Below are 20,968 nucleotides of genomic sequence, written 5' to 3' on the forward strand. Positions count from 1 at the left end.
CCGTTTGTTACCTAATAGATTGGTTCCCGCTATTCTAAATCTCTCTTATATACCTCTTCTATGCGCGCGTGTGTATTGCAGTCATGTATAACCATAGTTACACGGTCGTTCGGGCTTCGCAGCGGCAAAATAGTTTAAAATTGGCGACTTTAATGTTGAGGCTCACTATAATGTTGAGGCTCACTGAAATAAAGCTGATTTTGCGGCGCAGTGGGACACCTAATGTCCCACCGGCGGGAGGTGGGGAGGACCGCAAAACAAAATATTTAGTTTGTGGGGTTTAACGTTCCAAAGCGACTGAGGCTATGAAAGACGCCGTAGTGGAGGGCTCTGGACAATGCCGACCACCTGGCATTCTTTCCGTTAAGCACTTTCGTGTCCAACATTCTTGGCCAATATTTTTAATATTTTAAAAGTAATGTTATAGAAATATTGAGGTTAATGGTCCATTCTTACGATGTGTAGCAAGATCCAGTGGCAGTGTCCATAGGAAATACATGGGAACTTTCAGAAGCTATACTGTGTCTAAACATGGCTAGATTTTCATGAGGTTTGTGGCAGCGTTTTCTTCTTTAGTGAATAGAGGAAATGTTGCGGACAGATTTTATTGTTTAAGTGTCATTTTTTTACCAATTAGACGCAAAGTTCCAGAAAAATGGTGCTTTTAGATATGTCGAATTTTCATGTCATCTCGGGAATAAACTAAGCCAAATATCAAAATTTCGTCCGCAAAATTTTCTCCCTTTGTCTTTCTTGATTGTTAAGCCGCAATTTTTATCCATATCGAACCTAGTGTTTGTATTTTACAGGCCCTGAAAGTTGTGTATGTATTTTTCTGCAGGGATTTGAAATTCGCGCACAAATTTTACTAGTGCGACGTGGCTCCAGCTGGCGACAAATTATTTTGTCGCTACTACACTCTACCACCAACTTCTTGCTTATCTGTGTTCGTGCGCACACTTTTTTCTTAAGCCGCGTTTGCATGAATGCGACAGCAGCGCATCGCATTTCCTAGCGTATCCCGTGGACCGATGCGCTACTGTTTACACGTACAGCATCAAGTCCGGCGGGACAGTGACTCTTCGCCCATTCCACGCGGCCGAGGGGTCCTGTGACCCCCATCTTGAGCCTAGTCTGCTTTGTTATCCGACGGGAGGGTATTGTATAGACACGACAAGAAGGAGGAGGTTGTGAAGGTGTGGGTTGCGCAACCACGAAGAAAGACACACAGACACACACAAGAGCGTCTGTGTGTCTTTCTTCGTGGTTCATCCCGTGGTTGCGCAACCCACACCTTCACAACATCATGTACCAACTAGGCCCAACCCAAGTTTTGTTGAAGAAGGAGGAGGGACACCTCCAAACCTGTTTCCATACACCGCTGAAGTCGATCTTGCCATTCGAGATCTACCCCCATCTGGCGCATTGATGCGATGCGCTTTCCTAGCGCATATTATCACCGTTTACATGAATACGATGCGCTAAAAAGTTGATGCGATGCGCTGCTGTCGCATTCACTTCTCGTCCTTTTAAGTTTCATCCAACTTTGATATGCTTGGTGCCTTGTTGGTGCTGAGAAGCGGAAGATGGGTGTTCGGAGCTGAGAAGGCTCGTACGAGACTAGGCAAAGTAAGCTACAGGCTGTCACTACAACCGAGGACATGCTTCTGTAGCTATGTAAGGAAGGCTACGCGGGAATGGGAAGAAAACCAGTCATGAGGCCTTGTGCTAGGAGCTCCTTTCTTTCCTTTTATTTAGAGACTAACTACATAGGTGTTCAACACAATGGAACCTTTTCCGGGTAATGTCCTGCGGATGCACCGAGCCTCGCTTTGGCCATTTTAACCGACCACACCTGTCTGCTCAGGCGAAACCAGGAACCCTACCCTAACATTGTAAAAGAATTTTCGCAGAAAAGACTCAAGGGACCTTAGGCAACCCAAACCGGAAACGCTAAATTGGTGGGTTACTGGGAAATGGTCCATTGTATGACCCGGACATCCTTCTGTGCTCAATGGCTTGAGATGGGTTCACTTTTTTGTGCTTCGGTCTCCGGAACTTTGGCCGCATACCTACAGAAAGTTCTGGGCTCTACTTTTTGTACGCGGAAGAACGAATACTTTCGTGTCGCGGTGTAGATTACACACCTGGAGGGGCAATAGAACTTCCCTCCTTTTTGGGGTACTCAGGTGCTGCCATCTATCCACAGAAAAAGTTCGAATCTGAGTTGCCTTGTAGCTGGTGAAATAGAAAATCAAAGGGGCTTTTGACGATAGCAAAAAAAATGCAAGGTCACACATGACTGCGCTTTTGAAATTACATGGGAGAACACAGGGACGACACAAACACTGGTGCGCAAACTGTCAACCGAAATTTGTTGCGCCGTGTACACATATATGTAAGTTTCACGTGTAAAAACAGAAATTGCCCCAAAAAACGCAGTTAAAACAGCAACTTTGCAATCGTATCAACAATCATCAAGAAAGACTTTGTCCCAGCTGATAGGTTTATCCTTGTTATTACTATTCTAAGAATTGCAATTCTTGTGTGGAGAACAAAACTGAAGGGTACTTACACAAGACCCTTCTCTAAGTCTTTCATTTAGACATCTGCCCTTCTCGCCCACGTATGCTCGGCCACAAGATAGCGCTATCTTGTAAACCACTCCTTCACAGCACTCGATGAACCTGTTTGTGTGCCTGACGCCGCATCAATTTTTTTTCCGCACCAAGAAAACTAAAAGGAATGTGCGCGAAGGTAAATGAAGAAACCAGTCCTAGAGAAGAGCAGTCTTGTGGCGACAGGCACACAAGCAGGTTCGTCGAGTGCTGTGAAGGAGTGGTTTACAAGACACCGCTATCTTGCGGCCGAGCATATGTGGGCCCGACGGGCAGATGTCTAAATGAAAGACTTAGAGATCACAACCGCAGCTGTCGCCAGATTAACTAACCTGCAATTCTGGCGGCACATTTTGCCAGGGCCGATAGCTTCAAACCCCCTTCCAACAGACCACAATTCTGCTGAAATCCAGAGATAAGACAATCAAGCAGCTTACTGATGGAATCGGGAAAAGGGACCTGTGCAAATGACCCTTCTGTATTGCTTTCCAAACAAGAAATGCAATTCTTGGAATAGTAATAATGAAGGTAAACCGATCTGCTGGAACAAAGTCTTTCCCGATGCTTGTTGATATGATTGCAAAGTTGCTGCTATAACTACGTTTTTTTAATTTCTGTTTTGACATGTGCGGCTTATATATGTGTGCACAACGCAATAAACTACCGTCGACAATTTGCTCACCAGTGTTAGTGTTGTCCCAATTCACTTTAAAGGCGCAATCATGTGTGACCATGTTAACTACCAACTAGCCCAATTTGAAAACTTATTAAGAAAATGCAAGCCTGTCGCCTGGACATCTGCGGCCATATTGATTGTTACAGTTAAATTTTAAAATATATAAAAAATTTCGTTGATAAACTCCTTCGCGTTCAACAATCGTTTTGTCCTGAATTTTTTAGTATGGGGTGGCCATAGAACCGCTTCTGCGCCATGAGCAATTATCCTCCACAACCACACTAAATACAAATAACGGCAAACTTTGAGCACCGTTTGTGTTTTTAATCTTTTGTTTCTTTCATTCACGCTGGCATAAAAAGGTTAACGTTGAGGGTAAGGACAGAAGATTCTCAAACCTTTCCATAAAGCCGCCTGGAGTGTTCCATGCGTTGTACTGCGGACGTCGTAGCAGAAAACTGTTTTCTTTATGTTGGAGTCCCTTTTGAAATTGATTACCATGCAGTCACTTAGAAGCTGTCATCATTGGCACGCAGACGTGCGTCCGTATCAGACCTTTTCTTACAACTAGGGTATCTATCAATATCGACGATGCAGTGAAAAAGGCCATGACTGTGCCTAATCCACTTACCACCGCCCGCTGTGGCCTTTACCTTTGCTGAAGGCGAGAAGCGGAATTAGGCATGCCCGGGGCCCTTTCCCATGCTAAACTTGAAACAAGCTGGGGCAAGAACTTCCGGGGCCCCAAGTCTGAAGTCACATGACTCACAATCCGCTGACGTCACCGGTTGCCTGCATCCGCCTTTTTAATGATGTTCGAGCTCTGCATATAAAAAGAGAGAAGACGTCAGCGTTTCCTTTGGGAAATGGTTTGCTTTGCAGCCATGGACGACGTCGAACACCAGTTTCCTCAAGGACATTACGTCACTCGTAACTTATAAGCATTCACTTATATATTTAGAAACATGCTGGGGAGAAATGTGGAGTTTACAGAGATCAAAACTTAGTAAGGAACGGGACAAAGAAGCACACAGTACGAGCGCAGACTAAAACTAGTATATAGCGCCAGCGCCTACTTTCTGCTTGAGCACCAAAGCCCATACGCTACAAACACAAATTGCCATCAACGGCACAATCAACATGACAAGGCAAGCAAATCCACTTGCATCTATTACAAAGGAATGGAAGTTGCACTTGCACATTTATCAGCGCCAGATCTCCGCAGGAAGAACTGCGCGAATGGGACACGGATGGCAAAGGGGCTCATAAACACGTCTAAACCAACTAACCCTTAAAGTTCAACCAAATCTCCGAGGCTTTAACAATTTCTCCGAACTGATCACTTTTCCCCTAATTGCCGCCGGACGGATGCATAAAGCTTGAACATTTAAACAGGGCGGCGGCTCACGCCACCTAGCTGTGATTCGTAAAATTTGACTCTTATCTTGATTTCTGCACGTTTAAAATTTGTTTTTCCTCGACCGTCTTTAGGCCCCAATACTTTGAGTAAATAAAACACGTTGCTTTCATCTGTAAGCTAAAGCCTTTTAGAGAAAAGTATCAAGTGTTCAGTCGTGTCCTCTTCCTCTCCTCTAGCACCGCATAATGTGTCTATCTCGTGGTTCGTGACTCGGTATGTCTTGGCTTGGTTTTGATTTAGGAGGTTTAACGTCCCAAAGCGACTCAGGCTATGAGGGACGCCGTAGTGAAGGACACCGGAAATATCGATCACCTGGGGTTGTTTAGCGTGCACTGACATCGTGCAGTACACGGGCCTCTAGAGTTTCGCCTCCATCGAAATTCGACCTCCGCAGCCGGGATCGAACCCGCGTCTTTCGGGCCAGCAGCCGAGCGCTATAACCGCTGAGCCACCACGCAGGCGCCATGTCTTTGTAGGTAATACTCTCATCCTGGCCTCGAACAAAACTTCCCCTACAATTAACCTGGATATATTCTTTGGAAACTTCCTGCTCAGAAGTCCTGTGTTTGTTTCCAGTGTCGATTCGGTTTGCATGCCTGTTTTCCACAGACCCCTCTCTGTTTCTTTAAACTTTTTCTTGACCGATGTTTCCTGATTTGCCCAAACTGCTGTCCAGGATTTATTTGTTCGCTTTCTCAGTTGTGTGTCGGCATTCCTCATGCACAAGTTACTGCAAACTTTCCTCGCCCACTGCTTTCTCCCCCCTTTCTCTCAATCGCTCCTCAAATTCTATCCTTCATCCAATTCCCTCGGACGATTTTCATTATCCTACTGGCGTGACAATACAGGGAGGAGAGAGGGACTTATCCCTTTTCATCTACCACTGCCTTCATTGTCAAGTTCTCTTGCTCCTTTAATTGTCAAGTAAAAAAAGAACAGTGGTTGAAAACAAAAAGAAGAAAATTTGCCTCTAACTTTACATGATAACTCTCAACTTTTTTTCTTCAGTTTTTACAAGCTAACCCGAAGACGACTTATCGGTATTTCCAGCTCACGCTCATCCAGTTATGCCACAGATTATATCTGATGGTAAAGACATCATGAAGCTCATTGTAACTTACATCTTCATCTGGTGTGTCTATGCCACTTTATAGATAGCGAGAGGTACGGTATATATCTGTTTACGTCTAGTTGTTTGTTTTGCTTATCGTCGTGGCTACGAGTGAGACATGAAAGACAAGCCGCCGCACAACGCCGGCCTCGCTGTCCTTGGCCGCCATGGTCGGAGGCGATTGGCGGTGGCGCCGGCAGCTGTGACGTCACTTGGCTCCTCGCGCATGCGCACAAGTGGCGCCGAAGGCCCGCAGCGAAACGGCGAGACTGCGGGTCATGTAGCTCTCGCTACAAAAAGCTAGCAGGGTCATCAGAATCGGCCGACGCCATTGATTGGAAGGGGGTCCTAGCAGCTTCGTTCTTGAATAGACGATATGCGAAATTGCTTGGCGGTCTGGCAACACCGCGCCCACAACTTCCGGTTTCCATCTTGGCGCGGTCGAGCTCGTCGAGGTGGTGCATCGTTTGCTATGCGTACTTTCTTCTTGCGAGTGGAATTTCAACAGGCAAGCTTCAGCTGCTGCGTTGTTTTCACAGCTGATATTTGACTAAATGTAGGTGCTTTCAATAAGCGCCAGCTTACTCCTACCGCGTCTTCAGCTTCGCTTGAAGTCTGGCGCTGATGATCGCAATAATCGGCACTCGAAAGTGGGTTGGAAAGTCGAACCGTGACCGTGTGCAGTTGTCGTTTTAATGCTCGCATTAAAGCACCAGTTCAAGCATCACGCATTATCATGGCTATTTTATTCCCAGGTGGACGTGAATTCATCTGGTAGGGTAGCGAGCGGTTATTCTGCGCTAAGTGCGCACGTGTGTTGACAAACTTCTGTGATAGTGCGAAATTTCGTTCGCGCTGACGCCAGGAGCTTCGTGCATTGCAGTATAATCACACAAGACCCTCGACCAGCTGCGTAATTCGATTCCTTTACTGTAATGTGCAATGCGCATCTGCGGTTTTCAACGTCACCGTTTCAGAGCCCGGCGTCGGTTGATTTTCCCCGCAATTCGTTGAAACCGCGTCTTGCTTAAGACGCAGTTGAAGCGAGTATTGCGATGTTGTCAATCGATATTACCAAGAAGAAAATGGGCATATATATTTCAAAATGTAAGCAAAGACGCAGTTTTTTTTTTTTTTTCAGATAAGCACTGAGCTACCGCGGCGGCTTGATTAGAGAAAGAGCGTACAGCTGTAGGTGCCTGCACGGACTCTATACGCTGGTCAAGTTGTGTGTGCAGGGGTGAAATTAGCATGTTCGGTTGCTTCCGAAACTTAATTAGCTTACTCCCAAACTTGTACAAATGGCTTTGTTGCGAAGCAAGCTGTTGAAGCTTGCCACAACGATAATAAAATCTGACGGCCTGAAGCGTTTTCAGAACACTGTTGCACGAACTTTCTAGCTTAGAAATGCGTCCCTCTTTCATAATAAAGTAGCTATATTATTCGCTTCTTTTTTTTAGATTTTCGTCGCCGCAGATATGGAAGGTATAGGAATCCTCAAGAAATAAAGCATTCGCACCTCAGTTTTTATACGTAGGGTGTAAATTGCTTCATATGCGTATGGTCCAGAGAGTTTGCTGGCCCTTCTAAAACTAATTGAACGCGGGAAAAACTTAACTGAACACGTAGCAAACTAAGCAGTAATCGGCATATGGTTCTTCGAGTGAACTTATTTCGCCACGGCACGAGCGATTGGCCCGCTCAAAAAAATTACCTTCTCTATTACGTTGTTCAAGTATGCGTCTATATATATTCACGCCCGACCGGGGAGTTGATAAATGCACGAAATCGGCTTCTAATTTTGATCAGAGACAACAAAGGCTGTGGTCCTTATCTTAATTTAAACGCAAATCACCTCGAGAGATTTGTCAAAAATCAGCGCAGAAAGCGAAAGCTGCGCTCTGATCCGCGCGCTGACACATGATACCTCGCATGGCGTTTTGTGTTACTAAAACGTTGGGACGGAGTAAAAAAAATAGAAAAGCGAAAAGCTGGAACGCACCTAGTTCTGGCACGCATCGTAGTGTCTTTTCACAGTGGAGAGGGTAGCGCAACACTGCATCGGCATTTTACTTTTCAAACGAAGCGCAGCCGTTTTAACCCAACGCTGGGCAGCGGTTTCGTTTTCTGTACCGTGCCAACATGGAGGACTTAGTTCTCGGAGCGTCGAGAGATGGCGCTGCGCATTTCGCATATCGTCTATTGCATCCGCCGATAGGAACTTTCGTCTCTGCCTTTCCCCACTCTCTTCGTCCAAGCGAAACGATTGAAGTAGCCGGTCTATCCTCCTTTGATAAATTATGCGCAGCATTTCTTCTTTTTTAAAATTTTTCTGCCATCATTGTTCCCCATATTTCATTGCTTAATCCCTTTCTAACTGAAGATCTTGATTCTTGATTATAAACAAACATCTGTTCTGCCGCCGCGGTGGCTCAGTGGTTATGGTGCTCGGCTGCTGACCCGAAAGACGCGGGTTCGGTCCCGGCCGCGGCGGTTGAATTTCTTTGGAAGAGAAATTACAGAGGCCCATATGCTGTGCGATGTCAGTGCAGGTTAAAGAACGTCAGGTGGTCGAAATTTCCGGAGCCCTCCACTACCGCGTCTCTCATAGCCTGAGTCGTTTTGGGACATTAAACCCCATAAACTAAACTAAACATCTGTTCTATAGCCGACACTTACTGCTGATTGAGTTCAGAAGTTCCAACTAGAGTGACTATAATTTCAACTAAAACCCCTTCATGCTGAATGTAGCGACACTCTCCTCACTTCGGCCATTTTCTCCTCATTTTTGGATTGTAAAACATTTGTTTTGTCAAGAGCAGGCTGCAGGAGACAGGTACTTGATGGCCGCTAGCCCATGGCTGGCGGCGACCTCACTAGCCCGCTCGGGGCGGCTCACCCGCAAGCCCGAGGTTTCGTCGACCGGGCAATGAGCGCGCCCTCCGCCCCGAATTACACGAGGGACCGGTTGATCTCATTTCATGGCATCACCCATCACTTTAGGCTGGAGAGGCGCTCATATCCCCCTCCCCACAAATCGTTAACAAAAGCGCAGGAAGTTACCTGGTGGCGACTGCGAACACGCTTCCTTCTGAATCCGGCAGTGCTTGCCCTCATGTACCCTGGCCAGTACGACCCAAACTGCCATAAATGGGGCGAAAGGGCCACCTACGACCACATTCTGTGGAATTGCGCAGATGATCCGCCTCCGGCGGAGTTGATAAAGCTTCCTTCTCCCGAGCGGTGGGAGGCCTTGCTGGTCAGCTCGGACCCCAACATTTTGCTCCTCAATTCTCTACCGATTTCACTCTCCCACTGGCCACGACAACCGGCTGCACACGACACGCTAGACGTGGCGGTAAGGTAAATAGGATCGCTTGTTGCTTCGGCTTTGCTGTGCGTTATTTTAGATCAGTAGTGTGGCTTTGTGGGCTTGTTGGTTCATAGACTTCATAGTCAAGACCAAAACACAAAGAAAAGAAACGAACACCACAGGCGCTCGTGGCGTTCTTTTTTGTTCTTTGTGTGTTGGCCTTCTGATGCGATTTTAGAAACTGTTGCGTGCAGACATCTCGATGGCTTCGTAATTACCAGATAAGGCTGATGTGCGGGCATCGCGCTGTCATGGTCATCACAAAGACCATGCAAATGCGGTCTGTACGGCACATTTCATAATGATTCTGATTTGCACTGAAGCAGAGGGAGCGGAAAACGGACGATTACGGATCAACCCGCCGCGGTGGCTCAGTTGTTAAGGGGCTCCGTCTACTCAGCCGGAGTTCCCGGCTTCGAACACGGCCACGGCGGCCGCGTTTCAGTGGAGGCGAAATGCAAGAGGCGCCCATGTGTTGTGCGATGTCAGTGCACAGTGAAGATCCCCAGGTGGTCTAAATTATTCGGGAGACCTCCACTACGGCGTCTCTTCCTTCTTTCATCACTGTATATAGGTATTAGCAGCGCACACGAAACAAGGACGGACAGAAAAGGCAATGAAACACAGCGCTGACTTTCAACTGAGCTTTATTGGAAAAATAAGCGACATTTATACAAAGAATTTTATGCGTAGCATATTGCAATCACTCAGTTCAGCCCTTGGGGGCGGCCGGGCAGCCACCAACCAAACCACGTGACGTCACCAAACACATGAAAAAAAAAGGAAAGAAAAAAACGACGGCTGAGCATGGTGTCGGTTGCCACCGCCCCGTTTCAAAGGGGGCGCTCCTATCCATCCATCCATACGTCATGGAGGAAAAGGTGCTGAGAAAATCGAGTGCCGCCAAGCAATACCTCGCGCAAAAATACCGCGCAATATGCAACGCATTCTTGGCTTAACCAAGCTAAGCCTGGGCATCTTTTTTAACATGTGACTCGGAAGATGTCAAACCGTCCTAGTCATGTGCCATCCAAAATCACACTGATACTCTAGATAAAACCTGATAAAAAACGTCAGTGATTTTGGATAGCACATGTAGTAGGACGTTTGGACATCTTCTGAGTCACATGTTAAATTTCTTTGTTTAAAAGTCGCTTATTTTTCCGCTAAAGCTCAGTTGAAAGTCAGCGCTGTGTTTCCTTCCCTTGTCTGTCCGTCCTTGTTTCGTGTGCGCTGCAAATACCTACAGCATGAAAAACCAACTAGCCCAAGACAAGACGATTCTTTCATTACCTTCTTTATCCCTACCGTTACAGCGCGGTTCGGGTGTCCACTGAGATACTTGAGGTAGTTACTGCGTCATTACCTTTCTTTAAAACCGGGCCTTTGAAATCCCCTGGCCATACCCTCCATCCAGGATAGAGGCCGTGCATCACAGGAAAGGCATCGTTTCCTATTATGCCAACTCCAATTCTTTGCCTATCCACTTGATCCATTAGGCTCCTCGTCAAAATTAATTCAATGTCCTACTCACACCGGCTTGAGATTTTTTCCCCTAAAACGTACAGCCTCTTATTCATTCAATAATTGCTCTGGGTCATCTGCAATTTTGGCCACTTGTCATGTAAAATGCAGTCACCTATCGCGACCGAACGGTTACTCTGTCGTGGGTCCCTGGGCATGCCTCGATCCCCGGTAATGAGCGCGTTCATGCGCTGGCCCGAGAACACTCCTCCCGGACCCCGGAGGATCAGGCACCCAACCCTGCGTAAGAAGCCCCATCGGTCCTCTCTACAAATCACCAAATCACGACATTTTACAAACAGCCGCGTGACACTGCCACCACCCCACAGTACCTTCTCGCCCTCATCCAGCGCCACATGGCGACAATTACAGACAGGCTGCTTTATTTCCCTCCACCGTCTCGCATGCTTTCAGCCCACTTTTCCACCTGATTGTACCACCTGTGGCGTGCCCATATCCAATCTTTTCCACTACCTTTGGGAATGTCCTTCCCCAAAGGCGAAACACTACAATAAAAATAGCGACCGTAGTCGCCAAAGGCAATAAAAACCGCTCGTGCGTGAAGCCCGCCACGCGCCAAGCGGTTCGGGGTGGTGGTGGTGGTGAAAAACTTTAATCAAAGAGAGCTTGAGGGTTAAAAAAAAAAAAACCTGCTGCATGGTCGGTATCCTTAGTCCGGGACACCGCATGACGAGGCCCCGTCTCGCGCCCGCTTGACCAGAGCCCTTTGGGACTCCAGTGTGGAGCAGTTGAGGAGGGCAGTCTCCCATGCCTCTCGGGTGGGGGTGGGGGAGGAGGGAAGGTGAGGATTCTGAGCACATGCCCACACCATGTGAAAGATATCGCAGATCTCTCCACAGTGCGGGCAGCGCCCATCACACTTTAGAATTTCCCCAGTGACTTCGGTAATCTTTTTATGCGAAGCATATTAACGTAGGTTTCGGGCCATCGCGCGACGCCCGGCGGTGGCCACCATTGACCTTCAAGTGACTTTCAAGTAGGTCACGTGACATGACGTCACACCGGCTGCAGATGGGGCCTCATATCGCGCCGTCGGTCGCCTCCCGGCGGTGGCCACCATTGACCTTGAAGTGAGAGCACATGATGTGACGTCACGTGATGACGTCACACCGGCTGCAGATGGGGCCTCATATCGCGCCGTCGGACATCGCCTGGCGATGTCCGACGGCGCTTCGGTTCGCGCCGTCGCGCGCGACGTGGCGGTGGCGCCACCATCGCTGCATCACGTGATATGTAATGTCACGCCAGGGATGAGGCGGCGCGCGCCCGCCGTCGCGTCAGTCTCTGGGCCCGCAACCGCGCCAGCGTCTTTGCGCCGGGCGTGTATGCGGTCAAGATGCCTCCAAACGCTGACATGCTTCACATCCACTGGGCTTAACCTTGATAAGCCTCCAATTTTTTTTTATGCGAAGCATACTACTTTAGCTACCACTTCAGCCCTTCACCGTGGTTATGCGCCTCCAAATCACGTGATACATGACGTCACACCACGTGACACGATGACGTCACGACAGTGGAGAAACGGAGGCCGACCTCGCGCTGTCGCTGTGGTTGTGTGCCCCCAAATCACGTGATACATGACGTCACACCACGTGACACGATGACGTCACGACAGTGGAGAAACGGGGGCCCACCTCGCGCCGTCGCTGTGGTTGTGCGCCTCCAAATTACGCGACACGATGATGCTTCGCATTCTCCAGGCTTAACCAAGTTAATCCTCAGCCTTTTTTGTTGTTGTTGGCGCCGCAAAGATTTTTTCCCTTTGTGCTAAAAGAACGCGTGAGCAGTCGTGTCCACAAGCAGCCTCGAGGGGCATAGGTATTTTGATGGTCTTGACAGGCCACAGATATGAAAACTTAAAAAAATTGGTTTTTGAGGAAAGAAAATGCGCACTATCTGTCTCGCATATCTCGGTGGACACCTGAACTGCGCCGTAAGGAAGGGTGGAAGCTCCGACAGGGCGAAATGATTTTATGGTTTGGTTTATTGGGGTTTAACGTCCCAAAACGATTCAGGCAATGAGGGACGCCGTAGTGGAGGGCTCCGGAAATTTCGACCACCTGGGGTTCTTTAACGTGCACTGACATCGCACAGGACACGGACCTCTAGAATTTCGCCTCCATCGAAATGTGGCCGCCGCGGCCGGGATCGACCCCGTGTCTTTCGGGTGGTGGTGGTGAAAACATTTATTACGAATGAGCAGGAGGTATGTTTGGATCAGCCCGTAAGGGACCGATCCTTACAAACACTAGGTGGAGGTCCCTGGTATGGGACCCCAGTGGCGGTTGCCGCCGCCCGGGCGCGCCCGACTAAGGCTTGTTGGGCCTGTAAGTCGTGGCAGCCGAGCAGTGTCGCCTCCCAGTCCTCCCGGGTTGGGTTGGGGATGGGGGGAATAGCGGGGTTGGAGGGGCAGGCCCACACCATGTGATAAGTGTCAGAAGACACTGCACTACAGTGTGGGCAGCTGCCGCTAAAGGAGGGGTCAAAATGTTTTAGCGCTGCCGGGCACAGCAATGTATTGGTGAGAAGGCGGAGAAGGAGCCGCTCATCCGCCTTCTTCAGGCCTTTGAGCAGCCGAGCGCCATAACGACTGAGCCACCGCGGGGGCAGGGCGAAATGAGTCTAGCAGGTATCGACATGGCAGAGCTCAAGATTGCAGCAATGGATCGTCACCACACGTAGATAAAACTTCCTGATTTCTCATATGGCACCTGTCGTTTTTGCACTGGTTATGCGCGATGATAAAGAATATGTGTGAGCGGAGGGGAGGGAGGGTTTTGTAATATTCATTTTAATGGAGGCATTACTTCAAGCCTGAAAACACCTCCCAAAAAGATCAGAAGCCATTCTGCCAAGGGCTGTTACGTGTAGTCACCTAGAACTTGTGGTGTTTTTGCATTTAGCACTGACTACCACTTTTGTAGATAACTGTCATCTGTGTGTGTGCCATGTACCGAATTGTTTCTTTGTTTTGGTTCGTACGCAATAAACTTCTCTCTGTCCTCGCTTCGGCGAGCGCGGCTTCGGCAGCTTATCTATTTTTTTTTCAGCAGCGTCCGCTCCGGCGGACGCAGTTTTTGCTGCGACGCGCGTCTTTTCTTTCCTTTTTCTCTTTCATCTGATCTGTTAACTTTCCTCTATCTGCACGTGGCAGCGGTGGTGGCTTGGCTCGAGCCAGTAGGCAGGCCCGTGCAATTTCATTTTCATCCTTCTCTCAGTCACAACAACAACATTTAGCCCCTTTCATACGCAGTGCCTTCAAGCTGGAATGAGAGCAACCATGCTTCCTTGCACTTCGCGAACCTCTCACAGCGGTTTATCTTTGTACATTGTACCGCTTTCCATTGCTATCGTACCCAGTTCTTGTTGGTATCTCACCATGGCACGTGGTACGCCTTAATATATGATGTACAACCTTCGCGTTTATCTAAACGACCGGCTTTTGACTCTTCGATGCACAATATATTGTGGATTACATTTTGTCCATTTATTTCCATTTCGTAAGTGCTGGATGGCCACGGTTACGTTCCAGGAATGTTACAAAGCGATGAAGCTGGTGCATTTGTCTCTGAAATCGCTGTTCAACGGTAGTGTTCGACTCGGGCAAAGGAACGCAGATGGTCTTACATCTGAGTTGCTTGCGGGATATCTTGGTCATTCCTGCGCCACCTGGAGCACGGGCTGAATGTTGCACATGTTCCGCCAATCAAAACGTTCCACGGTGGTGGTGAAACTTTATTACCAGCGGATACAGAGGAGCGACCGGAAGCCATCGACGGCCGCTATCCCTTGGGCAGCGGCGGCGTCTTCAGCTATAGCTGGTAGAGCTTGATCTGTCTCCCTGGGTCGGTAATGAAGTGACCTGCGGGTAGGGACTTCTAAATCATGTGATTTAGATCGGCTTTACTATCACATTTTTGCTTTTGTCTGAGTAGAATCGATCCGAATAGAAGCTACACAATTGGAGATTTGGGTAGGTTTTAATTTGAAGTTTACGCCAGGCTTTGGCCTGTTGCTTGGAGAGCGTTTTATCTGCTGGGGGGAATGTGAGCCTTGCAAGCCTGTAGTGCAGCAGGATTTCGCTGTAAGGAAACAGCGCGGGCGGCACGAACAAGCTCGGCGGGACAGTTCTCGAGCTAGGTTATGAGTCGTCTGATTACCAACGGAGGCATGAGCAGGCGTCCAGATTTCAAGCGTGCGCCGTGTCAGCGGAGAATTCTGCAGCATCTGTGCTGCTTGTGGGGAGATTCTTCCAAACGTGTAGCTCCGTATCGCCAATTTTCAGTGTAAGGGATCGGCAGTGCACGCGGGGTTATCGGAACGCGGCTGGGGGCGCTCAAAGCGAAGCGTCTCGTTTCTCGGAACGCTGCCGCTCGCGAATGAGCCGGGAAGTACGGGTGTCCCCCGCCCCGCGGTACCGATTCACGCACGTGCTGGCACGAATGTATATTTGTGTTTGTTTTAGAGCGCAGCTCTTTGGCGTCCGTTCCTGGGTTTCGCGGCGTTGTCGGCGTTGTCGTCGGCCTCGTAACCAGCTCCGCCCCCCTTTCATCCCCCCAGCGCTATCGGCATCAGTCAGTCGCTGCTATCTCTTCCCTCCTCCCTTTATCGTGTTGTCCGCTTGCTGCGCGCGCTTCTGCCCCCATCGTTTGCCGCTGGGTGTACACGCCGCCCCCCTCCCCCCTCTTCCTGCGAGTCTCCGGTTGTCAAAGCGCCGGCTCGAACTTAATTCCTTTCTTCGCTCCTCCTCCAATGCAACCCCTGTGCGGTGGCAATGAGAGAGCCAGATCGGTGGCGGCGGATCTGTATATGTGCACCGCCCGAGCCGAAATTGCGAATACGTGTGAAAAATAAAAAAATCTCTGCCTCTCCCGTAAACGAGAGTAGAGTAAGCATGAAATGTTTACGGGCCTAATGTCATCTCGGTGGACACCCGAACCGCACCGTAAAGGAAGGGAGGAACGCCACCACCCGTTCGGCGCGATGCCTTGCCCTTTGAACGCAGCGCTTCTCCCCCGGATCACGTATGAGAACGAAGTGTAACGTGGCATTTATGTGCTTTTTGCACGCGTTATTAGAAATCGGAAATTATAATTCCGTGCATTATCAAACCCACAGCTCCACTGATATCTTGATAAACATTGAGAAGGCACTGGCAGCAGTTATTTTTTTGTCTCGTTTGGAGACCAACCGGCGCTTGCATGCCGGTCGCGTAGGAGGGCTTAGAGAGTCTCGTTAAATCTCGTTAAGTCTCGTACGGTGCCCGGATGTTTTCGTTTCAGAGCCGGGATGAGTGGATTTCAGTGCCCGGATGATGGCTCTCGGTCTCGGCGTGACGTCACCACACTGCCGACAACGGGAGCTAAAAGCATTTCATGCTTAAAAAAAATTCTGTGATAGCGCATACATGTGTTGCTCGATTTCTTTGCCTCAATCTATCGAAAAGGTGAAACAGCTTATTTGCTGCGCTCAAATTTCGCATTAGGAAGTAACGTAATCGTCGGTAATTTTTATTTGACACGACCGTGCTTTGTGTTTGTAGAAAGGGCGTTTTGCTCTACGGAAGCTGGAGGGCTGGCCAGGCTCTCGATAAACCAATCATGTGAACATCGTAACATGATTGGAAGCCACCAAATGTCGGCCGGGCCTTTAGGTCTTTAAAACCGGGCCCAGGGGCCGGAATAAGGGTTCTGCGCTAAGGTCAGGTGCTATGCATCTTCGGCTATGCCGAGTAAGGGGCCTCCCCTAGTGTTAGCCAGTTCCACCTTTTTGTTGTTGTGTATCTTTTTGCTGTTTAATGTATCTCCAGTGCCTGAACTTGTGTATGGTGTAAATATTTGTATATAAAACTTCAAGTATTCGCCTTACCCCTGCGTCTCAACTCATCACGAGACCGTCTCTGGCGGGGCACCCCTGATGCGAAGGAACGCTTCAGTCTTCAAGTGAACAAACCATCTCTGGCGGGGCACCTCTGGTGCGAGGAAAGAGAACCTGTGAAATTTATTTTCAGTCACTATAGACGGCCGGTATAGAACCCTTCTCTTTTGCTCCAGCAGCCGAGAGCCGTAACCACTGGGCCACCGCGGCGGGGCACAGGAAAAACTATCCCAGGCATTGCTAAAGCGTACGTCCGCTAGTCATACGTGAGCGTACGGTACTTTGCTTCGTCTGTGTGTCTTCTCTTTCTAGCACGCACACCCTTTCACGGTATTTCACTGCGTCCTTTACAAACAAAACACCCTCAATGGCCGCTGCATTGCACGGTCAGCAAGCACCTCTTCGGCTCTTGTCGACTGCCTGAATAATTGCATGAAAACGCCAACCGTAATGCCGGTGCGAGATTAAAGTGTGCCCGGTTTTTCTGAAGCGCCTCACGCTCGTGTCTCCCTCTTGTATGTGGCTGCAGGGTCCGGGTGCAGATGCCCACAAGGAACTACGCAAGGGACCGCAGGTCCAGTGGATCGAGCCAGCAGGACGCGTTCCAGCCGCTGTTCCGGTATTATGCTTGCAAAAGTGGCCAACGTTGGCGAGGCCGCGTCACGATGGCTGGGCGCTGTGCGGTGGCTGAACTCGATGGCGACCGGACATCCCCATTAGCTGCATATCGTAGCCAAAGGGAGCGAATGGTCAAATCCGTTCAAGAGCCATTTCGGGATGCAAGTATCGTTGTCACCGATGCGGCGATCGTCGAGGTTGGCGGTCACCCTAGAACTATATGGTCCCGGTGCCTTCGCCGAAGGGATTGCGCTTTTTTTTCTGCTGTATACGTATTTTCCCTTGAGGGAAATAAACGTTATTTTGAGGAAGTGTACTCTGAAATTCTCTTGCTTCATTTTTGACTATCTCTTCATTTTCCTCAGTTTCCAACCCTTCGTTCTGCGCTTGTAGATGGCCGCTTTGAGGCTGCCGCCATGACCGTGAAACAGAGCCGGTTGAATTACGGGTTGAAGAGTTGCTTACGTCCGCATCGGCAACTTCATGTTGCTATGGCTGAAGTGGTCATCAGGAAGCTCCACGCAAACTCCTATAGACGGGCCGTCACTTTTCCATCTAGGTAATAGTAAGAAACTCTATGGGTGTCGAGACCGCTCGGGGCCCGTTTCGATGTCATGTGGCGCCCCTACGCAAAGCGGAACGGGTCGGAACTTGGAGGGGGAATTTATTACTTTTGCCCCCGATGGTACGTACGCAGATATACCGGGTGTTTTTTTTTTTAGAAGGTCCAAAATTTTAAAAGAAAGGTTCCTTTAGATTTATTTTAACCCTAGGGTTAACGGTCGTGACGTCTCAGTGCGCGAATTTCAAACGGGGCCAATTGTACTTTAGCTAGTAACCAGGCAACCGATTGAAGGGATCGTATAGTGATTCGCCAAGTGGGAATGAGCTTAGTCAGGCAATATAAATAAATAAAACCGAGTAAGAAACTGGTCGAGCTCGGGAATCGAACCCCGGTCTTCGGAGTGTGAGACGAGCATGCTATCCACTCCGCCATGCCAGCTTTTTTTTTTTTTTTTTTTTGTCTTTCGATGGTTTGGGAAGAACAAAGGTGCGTCTAGTGAATACGGTGTCTTCGCTCACTCCCATCCTCCTCCCTTCCTTCCTGGCGAGGTTTAGGTGTCCACCGAGATATGAGAGACAGATACCTTTCCTTTCCTCAAAAAAACCAATTTACCGACGAGCGAGGCCTAGAACCGAATGGGCGATGGCGTTCTATGGACTCCTGGAAGCGTTGCAAGACGCTGTCGCATTCCATGGCTCAGAGGCGAAGCTTAACATCTTAACCACACATCAGTGACCGCACTTTAGGTCAAAAAAGTGCCCCCTGAATTTTGACGGATGTCCACCGAGATATGTGAGACAGTTACTGCGTAATTTCCTTTCCTCAAAGACAATTTTCATTTTCTTCATTACGGGCCATCTTTGTCTTTCTTCTTCTACTCCCACTTCCTCCCTTCCTCTACGGTGCGGTTCAGGTGTCCACCGAGATGACAGAGAATTACTGCGCCCTTTCCTCAAAAAGCGTTCAAAGGGCAAGGCATCGTGCCGAACGGGTGGTGGTGCTCCGTGGACTCCTTGGCACCGCTACAACACGCTGTCACGTTCCACTCCTAAAGGCGAAGCTTAAGCGTCATTAATCAGCAGTTAATTAGTATTCAGGCACAAATCAGTAATTAACCATTATTAGTGATTTGTCGTCGCTTAGTAATTAGTACTCAGTTACATGTGACGCCACCAGTGCCACAGAGGCAGTCAAAGTGGTGCGGAAAACGCTTTCGTCTCTACGCACTTTAGACAGTCAAAGTGCCCCCTGAATTTTTCAAGCAGCTCTGAGCAGCGAAGTGCATGAACGATACTTTTATGCGAAGCATACCGTATTTTCCGGTGTACAAGACGCGGCTTTTTTTCGAAAATCTTGCTGGTGCGTCCTATACAAGGGTGCGTCTTATATGCGAATTTTTCATCATTTTTTTGCGACTTCATCGATTACTCCGGTTCATGCTCAAGCTTTTTTCACCTAAAAAATATCACTACCAATAACGCGGTTGTAACACGGTTAATACTTCAATACCGGGACTGCCGTGCGCGACATTCTAGGTGATCTTTATCATGAAACGGCGAGGATGACGACTTCCGGGATCACAAACTCGCGGCTGTTTCGGAGGCCCCAAGCAAAAGTAATGAGAAGCGCCAAAAGATGGTGGCAATCGCGTTTCTCGCCATTGTCAAGACAAGCCGGCGTTCTTTTTTAGTCACCCTTTGCAACTTTTATTGCTCCGTGTACGTAGTGCATGTTTCAGCCGAGTTGCTTCCAGAAATGAGTGAACCTTTTGATAGCGCATCTGCAGATGAAGACTTCGAAGGTTTCAAGTAGAAATAAAATGTTCTCTACATATGGGGAGCTGTATCTATTTTTCTTTCTTTTTTGCTAAAACGTGGAAGGGTATGGCGTGAGTGTTGCCTTTTTCGATCACTTAGCGTTGCTTCAGAATTGCTCACAGGTACGGTGCATTTCGCGATAGTCGCGCAAGCGTGTTTAATTAAGCCTCACTAGCCTAACTGGGTAAACTGGGGTGCGTCTTATACACGGGTGCGTCTTATCTACGAACTTTTTCAGTGACAGCTTGTATATATGGCAGGTGCGTCTTATACAAGGGTGCGTCTTATACACCGGAAAATACGGTACTAAAATAGCCCAACCCAGCTCCTCGAGCGTGGCGGTATCGTTACCATTGACTTTTCGTGACCTCCATGTCGTACCACGTGATGCGTGACGTCACAGCAGATGAGAAACGGGGGCCCAGCTCGCGACGTCGCGCGAGGCGTCGCGGCCAAGGAGGACCACGTGATGCGTGACATAACGACATAGGAGGAATGGGGCCCCAGCTCGCGCCGTCGCGCGAGGCGTCGCGACCAATGTGTTTCCTGCTTCTGCCTCTAGGTGCGCTGTAGTGAACACGTGATGCTGGAGCGGCGGTATACAAGGGGGTGCGCCTGCCTCTGCTAGGCGTACACGGGATAGAGATGCCTCCTGGAGCCAGGGCTGCTCGTTGGAATGAGAAGCAATAGTTGCGGCATGCTACAGAGACTGATGAAGAGCGTGAAGAACGTCTAGCCAAGCGGCGTGCTCGATATGCAACTCGGCGACAATATGCTTCGCATCTGACTAGGCTTAACCTAAGCTAAGCCTCAGCCATTTTAGAGCGCAGCTCTTTGGCGTCCGTTCCTGGGTTTCGCGTCGGCGTCGGCGTCGGCGTCGGCCTCGTAACCAGCTCCGCCCCCAATGTCACGCTTTTCAATTGGTCGAAATGCTCGTGACGTCACAGTGCGCGAATTTCAAATGGGGCCAATTGTACTTTGGCTAGTAACCATGCAACCAATCAAAGGGATCGTATAGTGATGCTGCAACTAAGTTGGACTGAGTTTAGTTAATTGCTTAATTAATCAATTAGCCTAATTAATATAGAGGAGAATGAAGAGGTCAGAAGAAAAGAAAAGACGCGCGCCGCAGCGACAACAGCGTCCGCGGAAGGAGACGCTGCTGAAAAAAAAACATAAGTACGAAGCCGCGTTCCCTCCACCACCACGCACTTCCCCACTCAGTAAGACGTTGCTCGTTTCATATACGTTGTGTCGAACATCCTAGACAGTTCCAACAATTGACAGGTTAATGACAGAACACGATGGATAGAAATACAATAATATAAATATGAAATAGCCTAATTAA

At 48.9% G+C, this 20,968-nt stretch overlaps 1 long non-coding RNA gene across 1 annotated transcript; it reads left to right on the plus strand.

The window, feature by feature from the left end:
* The first annotated feature begins 8,456 nt into the window (after positions 1-8,456).
* Positions 8,457-17,554, plus strand: LOC149362903 (uncharacterized). Its single transcript, XR_016288538.1, has 2 exons — positions 8,457-9,188; positions 17,150-17,554. It is a non-coding gene; the product is annotated as an uncharacterized LOC149362903 (long non-coding RNA).
* The last annotated feature ends 3,414 nt before the right edge of the window (positions 17,555-20,968 follow it).

This window comes from Amblyomma mixtum, chromosome 2 (assembly GCF_055824585.1).
Source record: "Amblyomma mixtum isolate Tamu chromosome 2, ASM5582458v1, whole genome shotgun sequence".
NCBI lineage: Eukaryota > Metazoa > Arthropoda > Arachnida > Ixodida > Ixodidae > Amblyomma > Amblyomma mixtum.